This window comes from Meles meles, chromosome 1, assembly GCF_922984935.1.
Source record: "Meles meles chromosome 1, mMelMel3.1 paternal haplotype, whole genome shotgun sequence".
In the NCBI taxonomy this organism is placed as follows: Eukaryota; Metazoa; Chordata; class Mammalia; order Carnivora; family Mustelidae; genus Meles; species Meles meles.
Window position 1 is genome coordinate 54107161 of NC_060066.1, and position 21344 is coordinate 54128504.

The window sequence follows — 21344 nt, forward strand, 5'->3', positions numbered from 1 at the left end:
ACCTGGTCTCAGGCAGCAAGGGGACGTCATTTGCTTGCAGCAAGGGCGGGAATGGGAATGAGGTGCTTGGAGGGGCTGCATTCTTTGGTGAATAGAAGCTAAAGTCTGCCAGCAATATTGTAAGGCTGCAGGGCAGGACGGAGCAAGGGCACGAGGCAGCTGGATGGAAACCCAGGAAGCCAAAATGAGCCGTTTAAAGTGGAGGAGGGGGAGCAGAACCCCAGGGAAGTCCCTAACCTCAGAAACTGATTCAGTAGCTCCTTTTTATCTGGTGCCTGTGGCTTCTGGTCAGGCTCAGACGTAAGCCAGTTCTCCCTCAAATTTAGTGTGCACATGAGTCACCTGGCAAAACGTAGATTCAGATTCAGTAGATCTGAAAGTCTGCATTTCACCCAGGTCCCCAGGTGCTGATGCTGCTACGGGTCCAGGGACACACTTTGAATAGTGAGGGTTTAGCCCACTCTCCCTCCAAGCATCCTTGTTCTCCAGTCACCACCTCTTTGTGTTCAACTGTACCCCCACACCTTACTTTCAGGCATTTTGGGGCTCTGCCAGGACCTACAATCCATTGATCCTGCCAATTTCCACTGTCACTCCCGCGGGTTCTCCTTTCGCAGTTACCCCGCTTAGATGCCATTCTCTCTTTCCGTTCCCTCCAAACATTCCTTTGCTATACCCTCAGGTTCTTTGCTTCTTTCTCTCTTTCCTCATTTTACTCACCTGCTTACTTCATCTCTCTACCCGCCCACATTTGCATCTCTGCTGCTGATGTGGCCAGAGGGACATGTACCCCTGTACTAATAGGTCTTGTTTTTACCTCAGTGGACCCCTAAGACTGCTGGTTTCCTTGTCCATTCGTTCACACTTTCCCTCTCCCAGAGGACTTAGCCCTACTTTCTGCTCTTCTGTGAAACTTCACCGTTTTCTTTCCCCTCTTTACTTTCAGCTGATAAAATTGCTTCTGACATTCATCTGTTGGGTCCACCTCCATGTCTGCATGTGGGCCCATGTCTGGGGGTCTCCCCTGCAGAAGCCATGGGAGCACTGGGCATTCTCTGAGTCTCCCAGTGGTGCCACCACAATGGTCATGTTGAAGGGCATGCATGACTGTACCCATGCCCCAGACTAGCTTCAGTTGTTCAGTAATTCTCATAACTGTTTTGCCAGATGGCTGGTTTGTCTCCCACCCCCTACCAGGACACTCCATGAGGGCTGGGAATTTTGTCTGTCTTGGTCAGTATGGAAACACCACCACGAATAGTGCCCAGCACATGGAAACTATCCTTAAATAAAGCATTTGAACAGATCTTAGATGTATTAGAGTGAAATATGTGATTATATTTGAAAAGAATCTGAAAAAGCCAATTATAACAAAAACAACATCTCAACATAGATATTTTAAAAGCCACTGTCATCCTTTCTGAACAGACAGGGCTGTGGAAGACCCTTGTTTGGGGGACCCCTTTGGGCCTGACTGTGCTGAATGTCCTGAGGTTGTTGAGCCTGCCAGGCTCTTCCAGGATCAGGAGGGAAAATGACCAGCATCCAGTTCTGTCCAAGAATTCCTGTCCTCTCTCAGTAAACACTCTCAAGGAGGTCGATAGTTACGTCAGCCTTTAACCAACCCTTCTGTTCTGGGCTACAGAGCATGCTGTCTTCACTTGGGACCTGACAGAGAGCTGTAATGAAAGCATTCGACAATTCCACAGGCTAATTATGCCTACTTAATCGTGCGATTAGGAGAGAGGATATTTTTGGCCATGCATATGACGCTGTTTGGGCCTATGCTTATGAAAACAACCATGTACGTGGCTTTAAGTTGGTAGAGGAAATGTCCTATGAAGCCATAAATGGAGGCACTCTCCATGGGACTGTGTAGTGCTGCCCATTCTCAAGGATGAGAAATGTAGGCAGTTGGTCCACTGCAAGTGAAGGAAAGGCGTATCAGTGTGGAAAGTTCTAGAAATATTTATTTTAATTTCATTCTGAAGAGTTTTGCTTTTTTTTTTTATATTCATTTATTTGACAGAGAGAGAGGTCACAAGTAGGCAGAGAGGCAGGCAGAGAGAGAGGGAGAAACAGGCTCCCCACTGAGCAGAGAGCCCAACGCGGGGCTCGATCCCAGGATCGTGAGATCATGACCTGAGCCGAAGGCAGAGGCTTAAACCACTGAGCCACCCAGGCGCCCCTGAAGAGTTTTGCTTTTAATAACATTGCCAGCATAGATCCTTGCCTCCCAAGCTTTTGAGCAAGCTTTGGTTTAGGAAGCCAAAGCAGAGTGTGTTTTGTATCAGGGCCGAGAATACAGAGGGTGCTCAGTATATGTGCTTTCTTCCCTCTCTTTTCCCTCACCCATGCTCTTCCTGCTGGTCCTCATCCAATTTGTTGTCTTTCTGAAAAGTATGGAAGTTAAGATAAAAATATTACTATGCTTTAATAAGTCATCATTTGTTGAGACCAGTGATTCTCAGCTAAGAAGTGATTTTGCCATTCAGGGGACCGTTGCCAAAGGCCAGAGACCTTTTTGGTCGTCACAGCTGAAGGGTGGAGGAACACCAACCCTTCAGAACAAAGAATTTCCCAGCCCCACATTCCAGTGCTCTGTACTTTGCACTGCTCTTTGTAGTTTACTTCTCTACTGGACTCTAAATAAGAGACGGGCAAGATTGGGGGTGTCTGGGTGGCTCAGTCATTAGGCGTCTGCCCTCAGCTCAGGTCATGATCCCAAGGTCCTGGGATTGAGCCCCACACCAGGCTCCCTGTTCAGGGGAACCTGCTTCTCCCTCTCCCAGTCCCCCTGCTTGTGTTCCCTCTCTCTCCGTGTCTCTATCAAATAAAATCTTAAAAAAAAAAAGAGAGAGACAGGTAAGATTGAGAAGGTTGTGACAGGCTGTGGGTCTAGGTTGGTGGACCACCCCTGCCAGGTACCAGCATCCACCTACTCTGAATAAGCACATTACAGATGCTTTCCAGCTGAAAAACAAGTGCTTTACTAGATACTCATTTCTAGAGGAGTTGCTCGACCTCTTAAAAAGGCAATAAACTGACAGTGTGGCAGAGGCAGGGAGAACTGTGGGTGGGAGCTTAGGGAGATGAGGCGGAGGCTCCTCTGGAGTGCTGGGCATGGTGGCAGGTGCCGTGATGGGGAGCATGTGACACCGTGCCAAGGTTTCATCCCAAGAGCTTTGGAGAGTCCTATTCATGGAGCCCTCACTCTCTTTTCTATGGTGTCTTCACACTCTGGACATATGTCTGTTGTTACCTATGTCTCTGTATCATGTATATTGGTAACTTGGTCTCTGGAACTGCACCTTCTCCTCTTCACTTTGAGATAGCACAGAGGTTTATCAGTAAGGCTTGTTAGACAGAGGTAGCAGAGTCTCAAAATAGTTCTCCACTTCTAAACAGGTGGTACTCCCAACACTTGCTTCTGATGCAGCTGATTAGAGCTTGAAATGCACCTTCCTGGCTCTATAAATGATAAGTTTTCAGGAAACCTACTAAAACCCATGATATGGCTGAACTGTAACGCTTAGTGGTTCAGAATGGGGAATTTCCCAGCAAAAGGCAAAGAGGAAAGAATTTCCGTTGCTTTTTTTTGTTGAAAGTTGGTAAATGTGATCTTTACCCTTTTCCTGCCTCCCCGATGTGTAACTCTTCCTTGCCATTTACTGCCCTTTATCTCTTGGAGCTTATATTCAGGCTCTTAGACTATGTAGATGGAGGCCCCATGAGATGCAGTAGAGGTTGGGGAGCTCTTGGTGGCCCCCAGAGAGTCTGATATGGCAGTTCACGGAGCAAACACCACCTTGCTTATTGTCAATTTTACTATTTTTTTGTTCTTTCTAGCATTCACTTGCATTTCATCTTTTTCCTAAGAAATGGCTTTCTTTTCTCTTTTACACTACCAAAAAGGGAAAAAACTTGCGTCGGTTTACATCAGTGGATACTGTTTCTGAGAATATTCAGTGTAGTTATTGGGCCATTCTTTCATGACCCCTGCCTTTTACTTCCACTTAACATATTTTAGGGGCGCCTGGGTGGCTCAGTTGGTTAAGCCGCTGCCTTCGGCTCAGGTCATGATCTCAGGGTCCTGGGATCGAGCCCCGCATCGGGCTCTCTGCTCCGCAGGAAGCCTGCTTCCTCCTCTCTCTCTGCCTGCCTCTCTGCCTACTTGTGATCTCTCTGTCAAATAAATAAATAAAATCTTAAAAAAAAAAAACATATTTTAAGTTGCCTTCCTAGATCCATAGTCAACAAAAACAAAATTTCAGATTTGAGATTACATTCCTCAAAATAGCAAAATAGCATCACCCTTCCTCTTAGAGGAAATGATCTTTATAAGTAATATCATTTTTATTTTAAGGTAAGAAATGATGCTAACAAAAATATAGCACATTTCAAGATGAAAACAAAATAATATGCCTAAATATATTGCAATAATTATCACACTGTTCTGTACCACTTTATTCCAGCTATCTTTGTCTTGAAAAGGCCACCATCATCTGGGACATGCAGCCCTTTTTGTTTTAACCCATGATGTCTTGCAGAACTCAGAAGGTCTCTGTGTGAGGTGTGTGGTACTAACCCACAGTCACTGTCAGTGTCTGTGGAGAGAAAGGCAGAATGCAGCAATGTATCTAAAACCGCCTGGGCATAATGATTCATCATTGGGAGCACATGTGATGTCATTTACACTTTTCCGCATATATAAATTTCAGATAAATATATAGGTCTGTGAATATTTTAAGTGAAAGGTTTAACCTTTGTTTTTCAGCATTCTTTTTTTTATAGTATTAAAATACTAAAGGTTAATTAAAGAGTTGTCAGTTGCCTTTCTTATTGTTCAAAACTTTAATAAGTAAATGAAAAGGTGATCATTTTACCCTTAGCTATTGTAATGTTCCTTCAGTTAGAGTTTTGAAATTGTTTCTTCTTGTGTTTCCTTTCCAGAAAACACGAGGCCGTTCCCTTATTTCAGCAGTTGGGTGTAACTTCAGAGCCAGGAAAGAGTGATTTCAAGGTATTCACGTATCTGATATATTCTATGTTCTCGCTTATTCAAGCTTGCTTTTAGCTTAACTTTGTATGGGAATCGATAGATTATTTGGAGACTCTGCACCGTAGAACCGCAGACACAGCTTTGAAGCTGAAAAATCTCAAGAGTATTAGCCTGTGCAGTTTCAAATTCAGCACCAGGAGTTTTTGCCATAGAGATTGTGAGACATCAATGGTTATACTTCCTGTAGTGTGGCATTTCCTATTGTTGACGGGCACAACCCTGGCTCTGCCTTCTAATGCCAGTGAGAGACTGGGCAAAATACCTACCCTCTCGGTCTCTCTACTCAACTTCGAGATAAGGATCATCACTGTTACCGTCTTAAGGGTTTGTTGGAGAGAGTAATAGGATGCTGTGGTGTTCCCCACTGTCACAGCCTCCACAAACAGAATTGTGAAGCTGTGTTTACTGTTCTCAGTGGTGTAAGGAATCTCATATATGCTAATAATAAAGTTGTATCAAATTTCCTTAATGACTTTGGGTCATTTTTGAAGAGAACCAAATCCAGAAAAAAAGTCATCCAACCTAAGTGAAGGACAAGTTAACACAAAGGTATTTTAGATGTAATTATCGCTGTTAGCTTACTACTTGATTATCAGTTTTTATAATGAATCCTGAGCTGCAAAGTGCTATGTTCACCCATTTAAAAGATTTACAAACCTCAAATACTGTGACCTGACTGACCCCTATCGATTATACATCATTATGCAATTCCTCTACGGGGCTAGAAAGAAGGGCGTACATCTGGCTTGAATGTTCCCAATCTCTTTACAGAATGAATCCAGTAAAATAGGCCACTGTCTTTTAATTAAATCTTTCTTTTAAGTTGCTGAGAATTTCTTTCTCTTTCAGAGTAGCCCCTTCCTCTTACAAGAACAGGGAGTGATTTCGGGGTCATTTTGATTACCCTCTGAGGTCTTTCTAAATATGACTACGGATTCTGGAAAACAGCCTGCCTTTTGTTAGTTAACTTAGTCTAAAGAATCAGTGCATTAAGAGCTTTGATTATCCTCACTCCAAAAATGCCTCGCTCTGATCTCCCAACATTTGACAAAAATCTCAATTTGAGGATTAAGTATTTTCTCTAATGCACTTCCATTTCCACTAGCTGCTTGCCTTACTCATTTTATTTGTGGGCCTGAAATGAAACATTGTCCAGTTAGGGGCATTAAGATTTAACTCAGAAATCTATATATTCTAGAATAGGTCTCAGATGTTTCTGTAGTGGAATCACAGTCTTGAGTTTTTGGAAAGCATTGTATCGTGTGCTACTTTTTTTAATGGCCGATTGCTTAAATTTAACCGAGGATTTTTTTTTGCCCCTGCCAAATTTCCAGTGTGCTCTCTGCCAAATTCCTGACCCCAATGTTTTGGTTATCTTCACTTGTGTATCCCAGGCAGCTCTCAAAATTAATATTGGATTCAGTGAAACATTTTCCCCTTGCCCACCTGCTCGCCTTCTGCTTCTAACGGATTCCTTCTCCTGGAATCAATATTTCAATTAAAGGCATCACTGTCAACCCTGTGACTTAAGCCAGAAATCTCCAACCTGACATTGCTTCACCCTCTGCATCCGGTGCACACCAGATTCTGGATTTAAGATCATATATGAAAATTCCAAGAACAGTGACTGGGGGCTTGATGAGGCCAAATATTAACTGCCAGCTGCTACAAATGTTCGCTGTAAATATCTTCCCAGTCTCTCCTCTGTCTCCTACCGTCAGTACATTAGCTCTGGCCCTCATGACTGGGCTTCAGTCTGTTGCTAGAACTAACGTAACTCTCTTCCAAAACTCTGCCCATTTTAGGTCCCTTGCTCCCTGATTTAGAACGTGGTTTCCTGCTCAGTGACTTCTGTGAACCCTCTAACCTTGAGAATAGATCCAAACACTTGGTGTGGACTCCACGACTGGCTCTGTGTACCCCTCTCGTGCACGGCTTGCCTCTCCCACTTCAGCGTCTTTGCTTCATTTAGACTGAATTTCTCAGGATATTCCAACACACAGCGGGCTTTCAGGCACACTTGCCTTTGTGCATGCTGTTCTCACTCCTGAGAATGCCCTTGCCCCTTTTTTCCTTGATAAATTCCAGCGCACCGTTCCAGATCCACTTCAGTTTCCATGTCCTGCGAGAAGCCCTCCCAATCCCCCAATATAACTGGGCTTCCACAATTCTTAAGTTGTGTCTCTGATCATGCTGTATTTAATTATCCACTTATATGTCTGACCCTCCTATAGATACTTTTGGAACTTTTAATTGCATGTCATTTCCAACTTAGAAGTAGATTCAGCCAATATCCTCACCAGCTTTGGCGATGACAGTAGTTACTTTTCACTGTGCTTAAATTTGAGGTTCAAAATTTAGATTACCCCAACCTATTTCCAAGCCTCTAATGCTCCTTTGACTTGGAAAAGGTGCTTTAAATTTCCAAACTTGTTCTTTCCACTTACCAGAAAGACAAGCAATGAGAAGGAACAGCATCAGTAACTGTTTGGTGAGACATGAACCCTAATCCAAATCAACACATGAGTGTGTTTCTTGAGAGACCGCAGTTAACACAATTAGCAATAGACTGGATCTTTGAGGAGCTAGAGAAAAAGAATGGGATTCATTTTTAATTCCAACCAATTGTGAGCAGGGAGACAAAAGCCTTGGCTTTGTAATCAGAGGTTACCACAGGCCTGTCAGGACTTTGAACAACTGTCTCCACTGTGAAAATAGGTTTAGCTTGTCGGGTGAGAGCAGGGCTGAGGAAATAGTGACTTTAGCCAGCTTTTATCTCTTGTTTCATTTTTGGCTCACAAAGATGAGGTTAATTGCAGCAGAAGCTATTAGCTTTATTTTTAAAATCAGTCAGTTTTAATAGCAACCTGCTTCTGCCCTGAAAAATGTCCAAGAGCAGTAAGAAAGAGCTGAATATAAAAGTATATGTTACGTTGTGAATCTTGGCTTTCTCTGGGCCAGTAGTCAACCAAATCCTCGGCAGTCTCTCTAATCTTTTTCTTTTTTTTTTGCTCTCCTTAGCTACATTTATTGTGTGTGTGTCTTCTGAGTTATAAAAGCAAGATACATATTCACTACAGAAAACTGGAAAATGCAGAACTCCCTAGGGAGGAGAAAAGCTTCCACGGGAGGCTCTTAGCCAAAGAGAACCGTTATCATCATCTTGGCTGCTGTCGGCTTTGTAGAGTTTTCTCCAAGCAAACATAAATACTTTTCACGTTCTTATGCAAAATCTTGCATACATAGGAGAATTAATAATACAGTGAATTCTCATATATTCACAATCCATATTCACACACTATCAAGATTTTGGTACCATTGGTTCATCCATCACTTTTTTCTCCTTCCCCACCTCTTCCCTTTTGGAAGTATCTGCTAACTACTTTGTAAAGGAAAAGGGAAATCCCTATATGCTAGGAACTATGGCAGGCAAGCGTTTGCCTGCCAATTTCCCCTACCCTCGCTTACCTTTTATTAGGGTGCAAAAGGTATGGTTTTACACTCAGTTATTGCATTGTACTTTGGGGATAAGTAGCCTTAAAGCTCAAGTCTATCACGTGCTAGATGGGTATTGATTTTTCCTCTTAAATCAATGTTTCCCCAGAGCATAGTTTTATTTATTCATAAAGCTAAGATGATGTCTGACAGGAGTTATAGCAGCGTAAGGCTGTGGTGAAGGCACAATACGGAGAGCTTTGTAAGACTTGAAAATCAATGATGCTGGAGGGTTACTTCATAAGCCTGAAAAAGTGCATTTGCTGTGCTCCCAAGTGTGAAAGGAAAATTTCAGCATATGGTTAACTTCCATCTTCTGTTTTGTTTTGTTTGTTTGTTTGTTTTTTGGTGCCACTTTGCAAACGAACCTAAATGAAGTATAACTAAAATTGGAACATCATGCTGGATAGAATCAAAGCTTCAACGACAACCCCTTGTTGACACCAAATCTGTCAGCTCGCTCCTGAAAGACATGCTGGGCCTGCTGATTGCAACCCTGTAATGTTGTCCCATAGTGCAGGGATCCCACAGCGTGGGTATTTCTCCCCAAAGGGCAGGTGACACAAGTGTGTTCCATTTTGGGGATACTTCCTTCACTTTGGAATACTTTTGTCTACTTGGTGGTATTTTAAGAAGAAGGATACCTCTGTGGGGCACCTGGGTAGCTCAGTTGGTTAAGCATATGCCTTCGACTCAGGGGCTCAGGTCACGATCCCAGGGTCCTGGGATTGAGCCCTCCATCAGGCTCCCTGCTCAGCGTGCATATGTGCGTTAGGGGAGGGACAGAGAGAATCTCAAGTAGACTCCCCGCTGAGTGCCAAGCCTACCACGGGGCTCAATCTCATGACATATGAGATCATGACCTGAGCCAAAAAAAAAGTCAGATTGTTAACTGACTGAGCCACCAAGGTGCTCCTGGAATTTCATCCATAAGTTTTCTGTTATTTCTCTGATCTTTGCATGGTAGAACTGGCTGAGGAATCAGATGACCTGGATGCTAGTTTCATTATTTATTCCTAGCAGCTAGGTGACCCAAGGTTGAGTTCTTGAGCTTCTCAAGGACTGAAGTTTTGTTTATAGTGTCATTGTGTTTGTTCATTAAAATAAAGGTAAGTGAGGGTTATTCACTTGACTTACATCGTCTTCTATATATCAAGATTTTTTTTTTCTTTTAAAAGTAACTGGTTGATATTTTTTAAAGAGGACATAAAGAGAAAACAAAAGAAAAAATGGGTAGTTGAAATGAGGAATATTTTTGCATGAAAAACAAAGCTTTTTTCAGTTTCAGTGGTCCACGATTTTCTGTGAAAAGATTTCCAATGATTAACTCAGCTACCAGTAGCCGCAGTTTCCGTAGAAAGTTCAGAAACATTGAGGACACACCTTGAGTTTAGGAACTGGAAACTTCACTACCTGCTTTGGAGGGCAGCTGGGTGCTCCTGTTGGGTCTGTAGCTCCCAGGGGGTCCCAGTCCCCCTCCAAAGTTTTGGGAGAAATCTCTAAGACACTGCCCCTTTGACTCTTCCCTGTTTGAACTCTCCTGGTAGCAACAGTGAGATCCTCTTCAGAGGAGGGTTCTAGGAACTAGAAAGGAAAGGATGTAAAACTATTCACTGTGGTTACTGTTCACTGCTGGTCACATTTGTTTTTCTTTGTCTCACTGTGTTAGGCATTGATATAGTGGGGTGGCATGTCCATGTTCAAGGGTTTTTTCCATTAAGCCCCAAGAAAGTTGCTGTTCTTTTCATGAGTAGATGACTCATTTGGCAAAAGTAAGAAGATTCCAAGAGTACTTTTTGGACTGTTGAGGTTGAGATTTTTTTTTTTAATTCAGTTAACCAACATATAGTACATCATTAATTTTTGATGTAGTATTCAGTGATTCATTAGTTGTGTATAACACCCAATGCTCATCATAACACCTGCCCTCCTTAATACCCATCACCTGGTTACCCCATCTCCCCACCCCCTTCAGTTTGTTTCCCAGAGTCCAGAGTCACTCATGCTTTGTCTCTCTCCCTCTGTGATATCTTCCCATTCAGTTTTCCCTCCCTTTCCCTGTGGTCCTCCATGCTATTCCTCATGCTTCACATATGAGAGAAACCATATGATAATTGTCTTTCTCTGCTTGACTTATTTCACTCAGCATAATCCCCTCCAGTTCCAACCATGTCAGTGCAAACAGTGGGTATTCATCCTTTCTGATGGCTGAGTAATATTCCATTGTATATATGAACCACATCTTCTTTATCCATCATCTGTTGAAGGACATCTCGCTCCTTCCATAGTTTGGCTCTTGTGGACATTGCTGCTTTGAGGTTGAGATCTTATCTTCAGCAGAAACTCAAACCGCCTGGCATGAGAAGCACACTACAGGACCTTTTGGAAGAGGAGGGGGTTGGCTCTTTGGAAGAGAAGAGGTTATTTGTTATGTTTTCTAAACAGCTTTAACAAAGTCCTCCAAAGTTTTTTTGACATTCCTCCAGTATAATCAGCTTCATATTCTTTAATCCTACCCTTCTTCCCTATCTTTAAAATTAACTTTGCACCCCTCCAGGAGGCTGATTAGGAAAGTCATTCTCCTTTAGCCCTCTGGGCTCAGCAAGTCAACACTCGTCATCAGTGGAATGATAGGTGTCACCGCTAGCTAGCTGACCCTGTATCCAAATTGGTAACACATGATGATTCTGAGTGGTGGACCTCTGGGAACAATCATAGTTTCTCCAGATGTTGACATGTTGCTCGGTCATGCCAGAGCCCACCTGCCCTTCGTGGGCCTCATGCATGTCTGCAGACACCAGACAGGTTATGCTGATAGCCTGTCTCTGCTGGGGGCTTTTAACAATGAAGAATCAGGAAACAGGGAAAAAGACAAGAAATTAGAACTCTTTCCAAAACTTCATGTAGGGAAATGACCACAAGGTTGAGAATTCTATGAAACTGATTATTTCCTAGTGGGACAGCCAGAAAATATAGAAACTCGGGAGAGGTAAACCAGGGTTTGCTATTTCATTTACACTGTGCTTTGCCATTGCTCTGTAAATGCCCCATAGCATAAGGGCACGCTGCCAGACATGGATGTGGGAAATTTGTTTTCCCACATTTGAATGTATTTAGGTCATCAAATGTGTACATACAGTTTCAGGTATTGTTAGGCAATTATTAAGCCAAACAGGCTATGTTTGCAGAAGATGAGGGAAGTTTGATTTTTAGTTGAGCATGTTCTTGAGCCTCTGCTAAGAAAGAACTCCTGTTTACTTTAACTGGAGACATTTGCCTCTTGAGTGTATGAGTGTGCTATAGGCTGCAGATAGCCTCTCAGACTCAAAGCCAGCTGTGGCACTGGGGATGGGCGTGGGTGCTGTTGCAGAGCGCTGAGGCACTGTTAGTTAAATTGTCAGGAGTGACAGGATCAAATTATTTTATTGTTGACTGATTTCAAATTGCTTTGTCTTATAATCTTCTTATGTAATCTGACCAATATTCTACTGTTTAAAAATTATGTATGTTTCAAACACAAAAACAGGAGAAAAATGCAGGATTGTGAGACTAAATCACATCTCTCAATTTTCCCAGCAAAAATAGTTCTTCCAGGTTGAAAGCATAGAAGATGGCTTCTTCTTGAGAAGCAGATTGCAACTTAAATGTTACCTGCTCAAAGAGGACCTCCCAAGCAGCCATGGCTCAGGAACCCCTCAAGACATTCTCACTTCTTCCTCCTTGACTCCGCGACCTTCTTAATTTACTTCCCCACTGATACTTTGGTGTTAATCTTTTTTTTTTTTTAAGATTTTATTTATGTATTTATTTGACAGATCACAAGTAGGCAGAGAGGCAGGCAGAGAGAGAGGAAGGGAAGCAGGCTCCACGCTGAGCAGAGAGCCCGATGCAGGGCTCGATTCCAGGACCCTTAGATCATGACCTGAGCTGAAGGCAGAGGCTTTAACCCATCAAGCCACCCAGACGTCCCTTTGGTGTTAGTCTTTTGTCGGTCTTCACCTACCAGGAAGTGAGCTGAAACTTTATCTGTTTTTTTTTTCACTGTGTATGCTCAGTGCCCCGAACAGTGCCTGGCCGTTAGAGAGCACCCGAATGTTCTGGATCTGCTTTCTTCCCCAGATCTTCCCCTCATTTTCATCTTTGAGACCATTTCATCATTACTGCCTGGAAGCAGGCCTGACTGTCACCTTCCCTTGCTGTAGAATCCATGGTATTTTAAACTTTTTATTTTTTGTAATTAGCCAGTGTTTGCCTGGTTGTAGCATCTGGCTGGCATGGTGATAACACATCTCCTGTGTGTTAATGTGATAGGTATTTGAGGCAGGTGAGTCCTGTCAAGTTTTCCAACCATAAGATGGAGCTTACAAAAGATTCTGAGAGAGAAACACATTTAAGAGTTACCCGTACATTGATACTAAGGGTCAATTGGATAGATTGTTCTGCTGTGATGGTAGACCTAAGCAATGACTTGTTCTGGCATCCTTTTTTGGTAGTATTATTTAATTTATCCCTGGGAATAACTCTTGCCAAAGGAAAGCTTTCTGTTTTTGGAAACGGTCTACCTCTTAACCCCCAGGTCCAGTCCAGATGCCAGTCTGATCTTGTTATGTCTGAGAATATCGCTTTCCCACTAATAGCTGTATTTTACATGATAATGAATCCAGTCTTGTCTACAGGTCTGCTTTGTTTATGTAAAATAGATAAAAATGGGAACATGTATGAATCAATGTCTTCTTTCAGGTAGAAAGGAAGCTACTGAGGAGCCTGCATATAATTTTATGGGCCCTCATGTCAGGCGAACCAAGGAATGTGGGTTCTGTGGTCATCGAAGATAATGTTTGTTGGATAGCGTTAGGTAGACAGAAAACAGATTTGAAATTCAAGGCCTTTGCCACTTCCTGTCTTAGAAAAGTCCACTTGATTTGGACCATCTTTTACATTTTGAAGGAGTGTACCATAGTGGCCTGAAAGCATTAACCACACTCCTGATTTTCAATAATATGGAAAAGTTATTCCAAATTGGTCTTAACTATTAACAGAGGAAAGGCAGAAAATTAAATTAGCAAGGAGGTGTGCTCAGTGATATAGAGTATCTGAAAAATCTAACTCTTGAGAGAAATTTATTCTGTTCTGGAAAGAATAGGTTACTTTCCCAAGATGCTAAAATGGAATAATAGCAGGATTTTCAATTCTTACCTTAATTTTGCCATCAACTTGCTGTAATTTACCTTTAAAAAAATCAACCTGTAAGAAAAACATTCTGATACTGCTGTTTCACCTATTATATAGAATTAACTCTGCAGATTAATTTAAAGATAAGGTATACATAGTCCAGCATTTCAAAAGTGCTCAGATCTTGGGATATTTATTGATTTCTGTCTTTGAGCTTGATAAAAAGGTGCCTCAGATCCCTGGAAACAATGAGCTGTTTAAAAATTCTAGGTTAAGGGGCTCCTGGGTGGCTCAGTGGATTAAGCCGCTGCCTTCGGCTCAGGTCATGATCTCAGGGTCCTGGGATCGAGCCCCGCATCGGGCTCTCTGCTCTGCAGGGAGCCTGCTTCCTCCTCTCTCTCTGCCTGCCTTCTGCCTATTTGTGACCTCTCTCTCTGTCAAATAAATAAATAAAATCTTTAAAAAAAAAAAAAATTCTAGGTTAAGAGTAAGTTTCTCTGGGTGAATAGTGGGAACGAAACTTGGCTTCTTACTAATGGACACAATTTTGAGTTTGGATCTAATGCCAGTGGTCTGGGGCAGAAGCACAAAAATTTACTTGCTTAATTTGGACTAATAATCAAGTCTTTTATTCTTTCCAAAAAAGAAAGTGGAAAAAAAAAACGTTTAGGCTTTTTAAGTAAGATAAATGTGTTTTAAAGAGACCTGTTTACAGATCCCGGTGTAGCTCTGGAGAGGTAATGGACTCCTTCAGGAATTTAATGACCATTCTGAACTGTCTCTGAAGAAGGACACATGCACAGAAAGCTTTGCATATAATTGCAGGCAGTCTAGAGACTCCCCAAAGTTGGCCAAGGACCCTTTGGTATCTATCTATAGGGCCCCAAATAAGCAAACCCCAACTTACACTGCTAAGTAGGAGCTCCACTTAATTTTTGTGTGGTAAATACAGGGCATTTAATCCCTGGCATTAATGTAGCACCCAACGCGTATTTGAATGTTTGGATGAGTTTTAGTTAAACAGAAAGACATTTATGTAGTCCTTCAGCAATGGAGTGTATGTTTAAGATTTTGATGACTATTCAAGAAGTAGTAATAAAGCTATAGTTCTATGGAATAACTATAGAAATAAGCAAAAACATTTAAGTGTTATGAATGCTGTTTTCCCTTATATAGCCTAATCATTTTATTTTCTCTTGCTCTAACTTCCTGGCCTTTCTCTAATATCAAAATACTAAATCCATTTCATGCATAGGAATAATTCATCCCAGTGTTCATATTCTTTTGGAAAAATTAAAACTGACTTTAACTCCAGTTTAGCAATGATAGATAATTAAATATATTTAATAATTTAGTGTATTTCGTGTGATTATTGAGCTTTTAAAAAACATGTTTGGAAAAATAGTATCACTGGCAAAATAAAATATAAGAGTTCATTATTTTTACTTATACCTTAGATTCCCTTTTCTTTTTAGGTTAGTAGCTTTTCTTGTACTTCTTACTGCTGTATATGTATATCCCTAGGCTAGCCATTATTTCACATATCAAGCAAAACAAAATTTACTGAACTGAATACAAATTGAGAATTACATGTTTTCAAATTCATGTCGTACTAATTGGCCTTACATCTCTATGTTCTTCCTGGGTGATCACATCCAGTCCCAGGGCTTCACTGTCATCTAACTCAGGTTGGCAAATTGTGACCTACCATCCAAATGAATACATTCTGACACCTGTTTTTGTAAATAAAGTTTTATTAGAACAGAAACCCTCATTCGACTGCTGTTGTTTATTGCTGCGTTGATGCCGCAAAGACAGAGTTGAGTAGTTGTGATAGATCATATGGCCTGCAAAGCCTGAAGTATTTACTGTCTTGGCCCTTGCAGAAAATGATCGCATACCCCTATCTTGCTTATGACTTTCAACCTTCTTCCTGAGATCTTAATTCCTAAATTTAGCCACCCACCAGATTTCTTTACCTCCATGCCCCACATCCACCATAAAATCAACATTTTCCAAACTGAGTTCTTCTTATGTTTATTTCCCACCCTTATGTTTATTTCCTCCGTCTGAGTTTCCCGTCTCAGTTAATGGCACCACCAGAGGCCCAAGGTACTCCTATCCTTTGTATTGTTCATGCTTGACCTGTCACCAAGGCCAGTCCACTGACTATCCAAAATATACGCATGCCTGACAGACAGTAACCTAGGCTTTTAAGCAGCCAGTGCTTATCGTTCTTATATTCTCAGGCCCCACCTGTAGTTACACCAGAAATTCCTTCTTTGGCCTTTTAGAAGTTGCTATTAACTATAGTCAGTGAGAAATAATTATTGGCTTGTTTCCATCAAATAAGCCATGGACAGATGGGTCCATTTCTCAGCTTTAGATACTGCTTCACAAGAAAGAATTTAGGAGTGGTGGGAAGTCAGAATATTGTGATATTTGTACTTTTATCATTTGAATACACTGAAGAGAACATGACCGTTTGATTTACTGAGTTGTCTCTTTAAAGGTACTCATTGATGTTTTAAAATTAAATCTTTGTTCTTTGTGCATGGCCTCATTGGCTGGGGCATGACAAGTTAAAAACTCTAACATTAGATTACCTTTTTTTTTTTTTTTTGGTTCATCCCAAGAACATATTCAGATAACAAATGCATTTCTAACCTCATCAGTATTACTTGAATATTGTTTTAAAGCTTGTGATATTATTAACTCCACATTCTCCTTTATGAATTTAAAATTATGCCATAATAACTGGTGACAAGCATAGAAGAGCATAGTAAAAATAAACAAACTTTGAAATGCAAAAGGATTAGTGGGGATAATAAATATCCACTCAGAGTTTCAGCAGTTTTGATCTTGGCATTTGTTTTATCCAGCAAATATTACCATAGTACTTTAATTTCAGTTTCTCTATCTGAAAAATGATGCAGGAGCAGTCTTTGTTTTCAAGAACAACAGCGATGTTTACAACATTTAAGTCCAAAGCAGAGGTCATTAATTAATTCTAATCCTCTGAGCAAAGACATTATTAGCCTTTGTGTAACATTAGGATTTGGGCTTGTTCACACAAAATAATCCAAAGAATAATAGTTCCCCGTGCTCAACGGTGATCTTAAAGATTTCTATTTTTCTCTCGTGAATGATTATGTAGTACATTAATAGGCTTCTCCAAACACTTCCTGAAATTTTAATTATCTGTAGACTCTCAAAGCTATATTTTGATCAGACATGGAAAGACGCGATGGAGCTCAATTACTGTCAAATTAAGGATGATTTTACATTTTGATGTAGAGAAAAATGCCACCCGCCAGCAGACTTCAAAACAGCTGAAATGCTTAGAGAAAAAAAAGGAGGTGGCTGAGGACATTAAGCTACAATATTGTCTCCTTGTCCCTTGGGTCAGGCGGTTGGGTGCATCGAGGTGGCTCCTGGCTCGAAGACTTTCACTGGTCCCTTGGCCAGTGGCGGTGGCAGCCCTGGGACCTCCCACCGAAGACGCAGGACGCCATACACAAGTCTCCCTATACGGTCTCACATAAAAATCACTTTCAGGTCTTTAGTGAATAGGCTTGAGCAGGTCAGTAGTCCCTTCCAGTGATCTTTTTTTTCTAAGAACGAGGCAGTTTGGGGCTGAACAAAGAGATGGAGGCTTCTGTCACCAGCGTGGCCCTGATGGAGATCATGTCACCTCAGATAAGCCCCTTAACTCTTTTGCTACTTGAAATGGGAAGATGACTCCTTCCCTACTTTATGAAAATTGCCAAGGATGGGAATGATGTTTGCAGAGCCCCTGGCAGGTGATAGATGCTCCGGAAATTGTGGTGGCTGTGGTTGTTGATGTTATAATGACGACAAGAACAACCACAACTGTGCTGAGGTATTACACTTGTTAATTATATAACATCTCTGTTGGGTTTTCTCATGTCGGCTCTGTCACTCACAGGTGCTCTCGTTAGCTGAGGGAAGGACGAGTGATCTCAGTCTTATAAATAGATCTTCTCTGGTGATATATTTTCTATGATATGAGATCATGACTTCATGTGATTGAGAAAAATGTGTAAAATCCGTGCAGCTATTCATAACAGCACTTTTTTTTAAATGAAGAGGTTGGAACTACCTGCCTCAACAAGGAGGACATGACTAAGGATATAAAAATAGATAATATTTTATAATTTTTTTAAAATTTTTTTATTATTTTTTTATTTTTTTTTTTTATTTGACAGAGAGAGATCACAAGCAGGCAGAGAGGCAGGCAGAGAGAGAGGAGGAAGCAGGCTCCTCACTAAACAGAGAGCCCGATGCGGGACTTGATCCCAGGACCCCGGGACCACGACCTGAGCCGAAGGCAGCAGCCCAACCCACTGAGCCACCCAGGCGCCCATTTTATAATTTTTTAATGGTGTATGCAGGCTGTTTTGAAACATGGAAATGTATATCTGAGATAATAACTGAAAATGGTCATTCTGGTGTTTCTTCACTGATGACAACTTCATAAATATTTCTGTAAAATTAGAGACCAAAGGAAACTTCAAAAGACAACACATAGGGTTTAATGTTCACTAGTTTCTTTATTTCCCACAAAGTTGCTTAACTTTTAAGAAATTATGAGCTGTCTTAAGCATGTAATAATCCTCGTTTACTCATTCTAATAAGAATGTGCATTCCATGTTCCTAATGACAGGTTTGAAGAGAAACTCTTGGAGTGAAATTATTTTGTAAATGAGTCTTCTTTTTCTGGGTTGCCAAAATCTGGTATGTGTATGATAAGCCAAAGAAGTTGAGAAGGTTGAACAGAAGATTTAGGTTTTTAATTAATCCAGCACAAATAGAGAAATACATAAGTAGAGACATCGTTCTGTAGCAATTCTGTGCAATTTCTGTGACAATTTGGGACCTCGTGGTTTAGAAAACTGCATAGTCTTTAAAGGGCAGCTGACAGTGATGTATATAAATTAGGACTTGTGTGTGTTCTCATTTTTCCTATCGTCTTATCACATCTAACAGGGCCTGTAGCGCAGTAGCGTTCATTTTCCAGAAGAGAGTCATGCCCTCAGGCACTGTGCGGGATCCTTCAACTTGGGCTTGTGATAACATTGGCATCACAGTGATCTACCCTGGCATTCAGACATTATCAGAGACAACTTATAGGTGGACAGGGAAATACGCACTACTAAGATATAATGCTGCAATTATTAGGAGTTTTTTTTTTTAAGCATAAGATGCACTTTGTCTCAAGACCAGAAAGGTATAAGGCAAATATAGAGTTAAAATCCTCCGGAGGAAGAAGGTGGTGGAAGGGGATGGACCCATAAAACATACTTGGGCACCCCCTCTCTACTTGTATAATTCCAGAAGATTGATAACCTCTGGAGGGGCGAGGTGGGGGTTTGTGTTTCATTTGTAATGAGCACATGTTCTACTGTGTTCTGCTGGCTTATCAGCAAGAGTGAGGCTACGATTGTGGGGTCACGTCCCTGGCTGATTGACTCAGTCGCCTGCTTTCCATTTTACTTTGGTTCGTTGGCTTTCTCTACATCATGATTGCTTGTCTTGCAAGGAAAGTTTCTAGAAGGAAACCCCCCTGAAATCCAAATGTATTTATGACTCATTGATTCATTTATAGGCAGAAATAGATATATAAAAAGCAACAGGGGTACTAGTCCTTTTCTTTTCAGGACAAACCATGGGTCTTCTCTCTCATATTTTGACATTTTATGACAACTGCACTTATGAAGAGGCAACCTCCCATTAAAATTGTGGCTGGAGAGCTACAGTGTGGGGCTGGTGCCTGTCTGTGACCTTAGATATGTAAAACCCTAGATCTGAGCTTCAGAAAGGGTCTTCTCCAACGACATTCTCATCACTGTGCCTATGACAGTGCGTAAATCTTAGTTTGTGTCATTAGATACATTTTGACGTTTTGGTACATGAATGAGGTAGACTAATTGATGTTATTAGACTCTCATTCATTTGAAAGAAGATTAAATGCTTCATTTAAAAATGCCAAAGGATATTTTTAATTTGACATTTCAGTTTTAATTGAAACACTATCATTTGAATTTGAGCACTGAGGAGAAACAATGAAACGTTAATTTCTAAAGTAAATGATTACGCTGTATTAAGTTTAAAGCAGTCTTTCCTACCTTTGCTCTTACAGGCAAAATATTTGCAGAGTTATTTTTGGTTTTATCTGTATGTAAAGTTAAGAGTACATTGAACCTGCCATATGCATGACCTCTGTCAATTAGGATGACAGGTGGGCGGGGGGCGGGGAGAGACGAGGCCCTATCTCTAACCCAGCATCATTGTGGGGTTTATTACATGGTAGGTGCCCAATAACTATTGAATCTCTGAATGGGAATTGTTCATCCGAAATGGAGTACTAGCCTGCCAGTCCTTACGAATACCACTGAAGCTCTCTGAGCATCAGTTTCTGCATTTGTAAAGTGGGTATGATGACATATATTCTGTTGTTTTAAGGGGAAACTGTGCGAGTCAAAGGAAAAACGTGTGACACATCTTTGAAAACTGGAGAGGGCTTTCTCTGAGCAGTCATTACCAGAGTTATTATTGTGTTTTAAGACTGCTTGTTAGTACCATATGTTTGTTAGTTCCGGCATCCAGTTAGCATTCCATAAAGGCATATTTCAGCTAAAAAACAGATTGTGTGCCAAAAATAAAATTGAAGAGAAATTAGTAATTTATCACATTAATTGACCTCTAAAGTTTTATTGAAATACTGTTTATTTTGACAAAATTGTAATTACTAATGTATTTAATTTAGAATTAATTTAATAATTAGTTCAGTTTTTTAGGTTTTTTTCATGGTGGGTCACTCAAAAACATACACTTAGACAACCAGTTCATTATTTCCCAAAAAACACAGCACATTGATCGATTTTTGTACATATGCGAGGCTTTGTATGTAAGAGTGAGATAATATAATGTGTAACATGAAAGTATAAAGTGTAGGTAAATGAAAGTTTGGCTTATGGGTGGATTGCCATTACTGCTTTGGAAATTAGATTTGGATATATATCATATAAAATTCACTCTTGGCTGTGCTGTAAATTGAATGACAGGGTTTTGTTGAAATAAGATCTTACAGGTTTTGATGAAGAAAATCAGTGTACGCCTTATCTTTTATTCTCTCACTCAGTGTGCAATTAAATTTACTCTGTAGGAGCATAGTGTTTAGTGTATAATAATTCACCCTGCCTATATTAACTTTATGCTTAACACTGCTAAATGATACCAAAAATGCATTAATAAAGTCATAAGCATTAGCTGGACTCACAAGTATTATAGTCCTAAGTTTTGTTTTTAATCTTCTCTATATCCTTAATTGGATGATGCATTCATGATTGAACCCATCTGAGCATATTTTTACTGTACATCAGGCATTGTGGTGAAGCCCTGCAGGGTAAAGACTAATGAGACACGACCCAAAATTATGTCCAGGCAGAGATATGGAACACAATCTCATGTCAATTGTTTAAGCTATCTAATCAGTTTTTATACTTACATATATGAATATATACTTACATATATCAGTGATGTCAGAGCCTTTGATTAAAAACCACAATAGTGGTACCTCTCAGACACTCCC

General features: G+C 40.8%; 1 protein-coding gene across 3 annotated transcripts in view; it reads left to right on the forward strand.

The window, feature by feature from the left end:
• PAG1 (phosphoprotein membrane anchor with glycosphingolipid microdomains 1) overlaps positions 1–21344 on the forward strand; it is a 137605-nt gene that overhangs the window by 39133 nt on the left and 77128 nt on the right. For all 3 annotated transcript variants that reach the window (XR_006818392.1, XR_006818391.1, XM_046006051.1), the window contains exon 2: positions 4954–5023. The gene's annotated coding sequence lies outside the window, so the exon portion shown is untranslated. The remainder of the gene's footprint in view (positions 1–4953; positions 5024–21344) is intronic.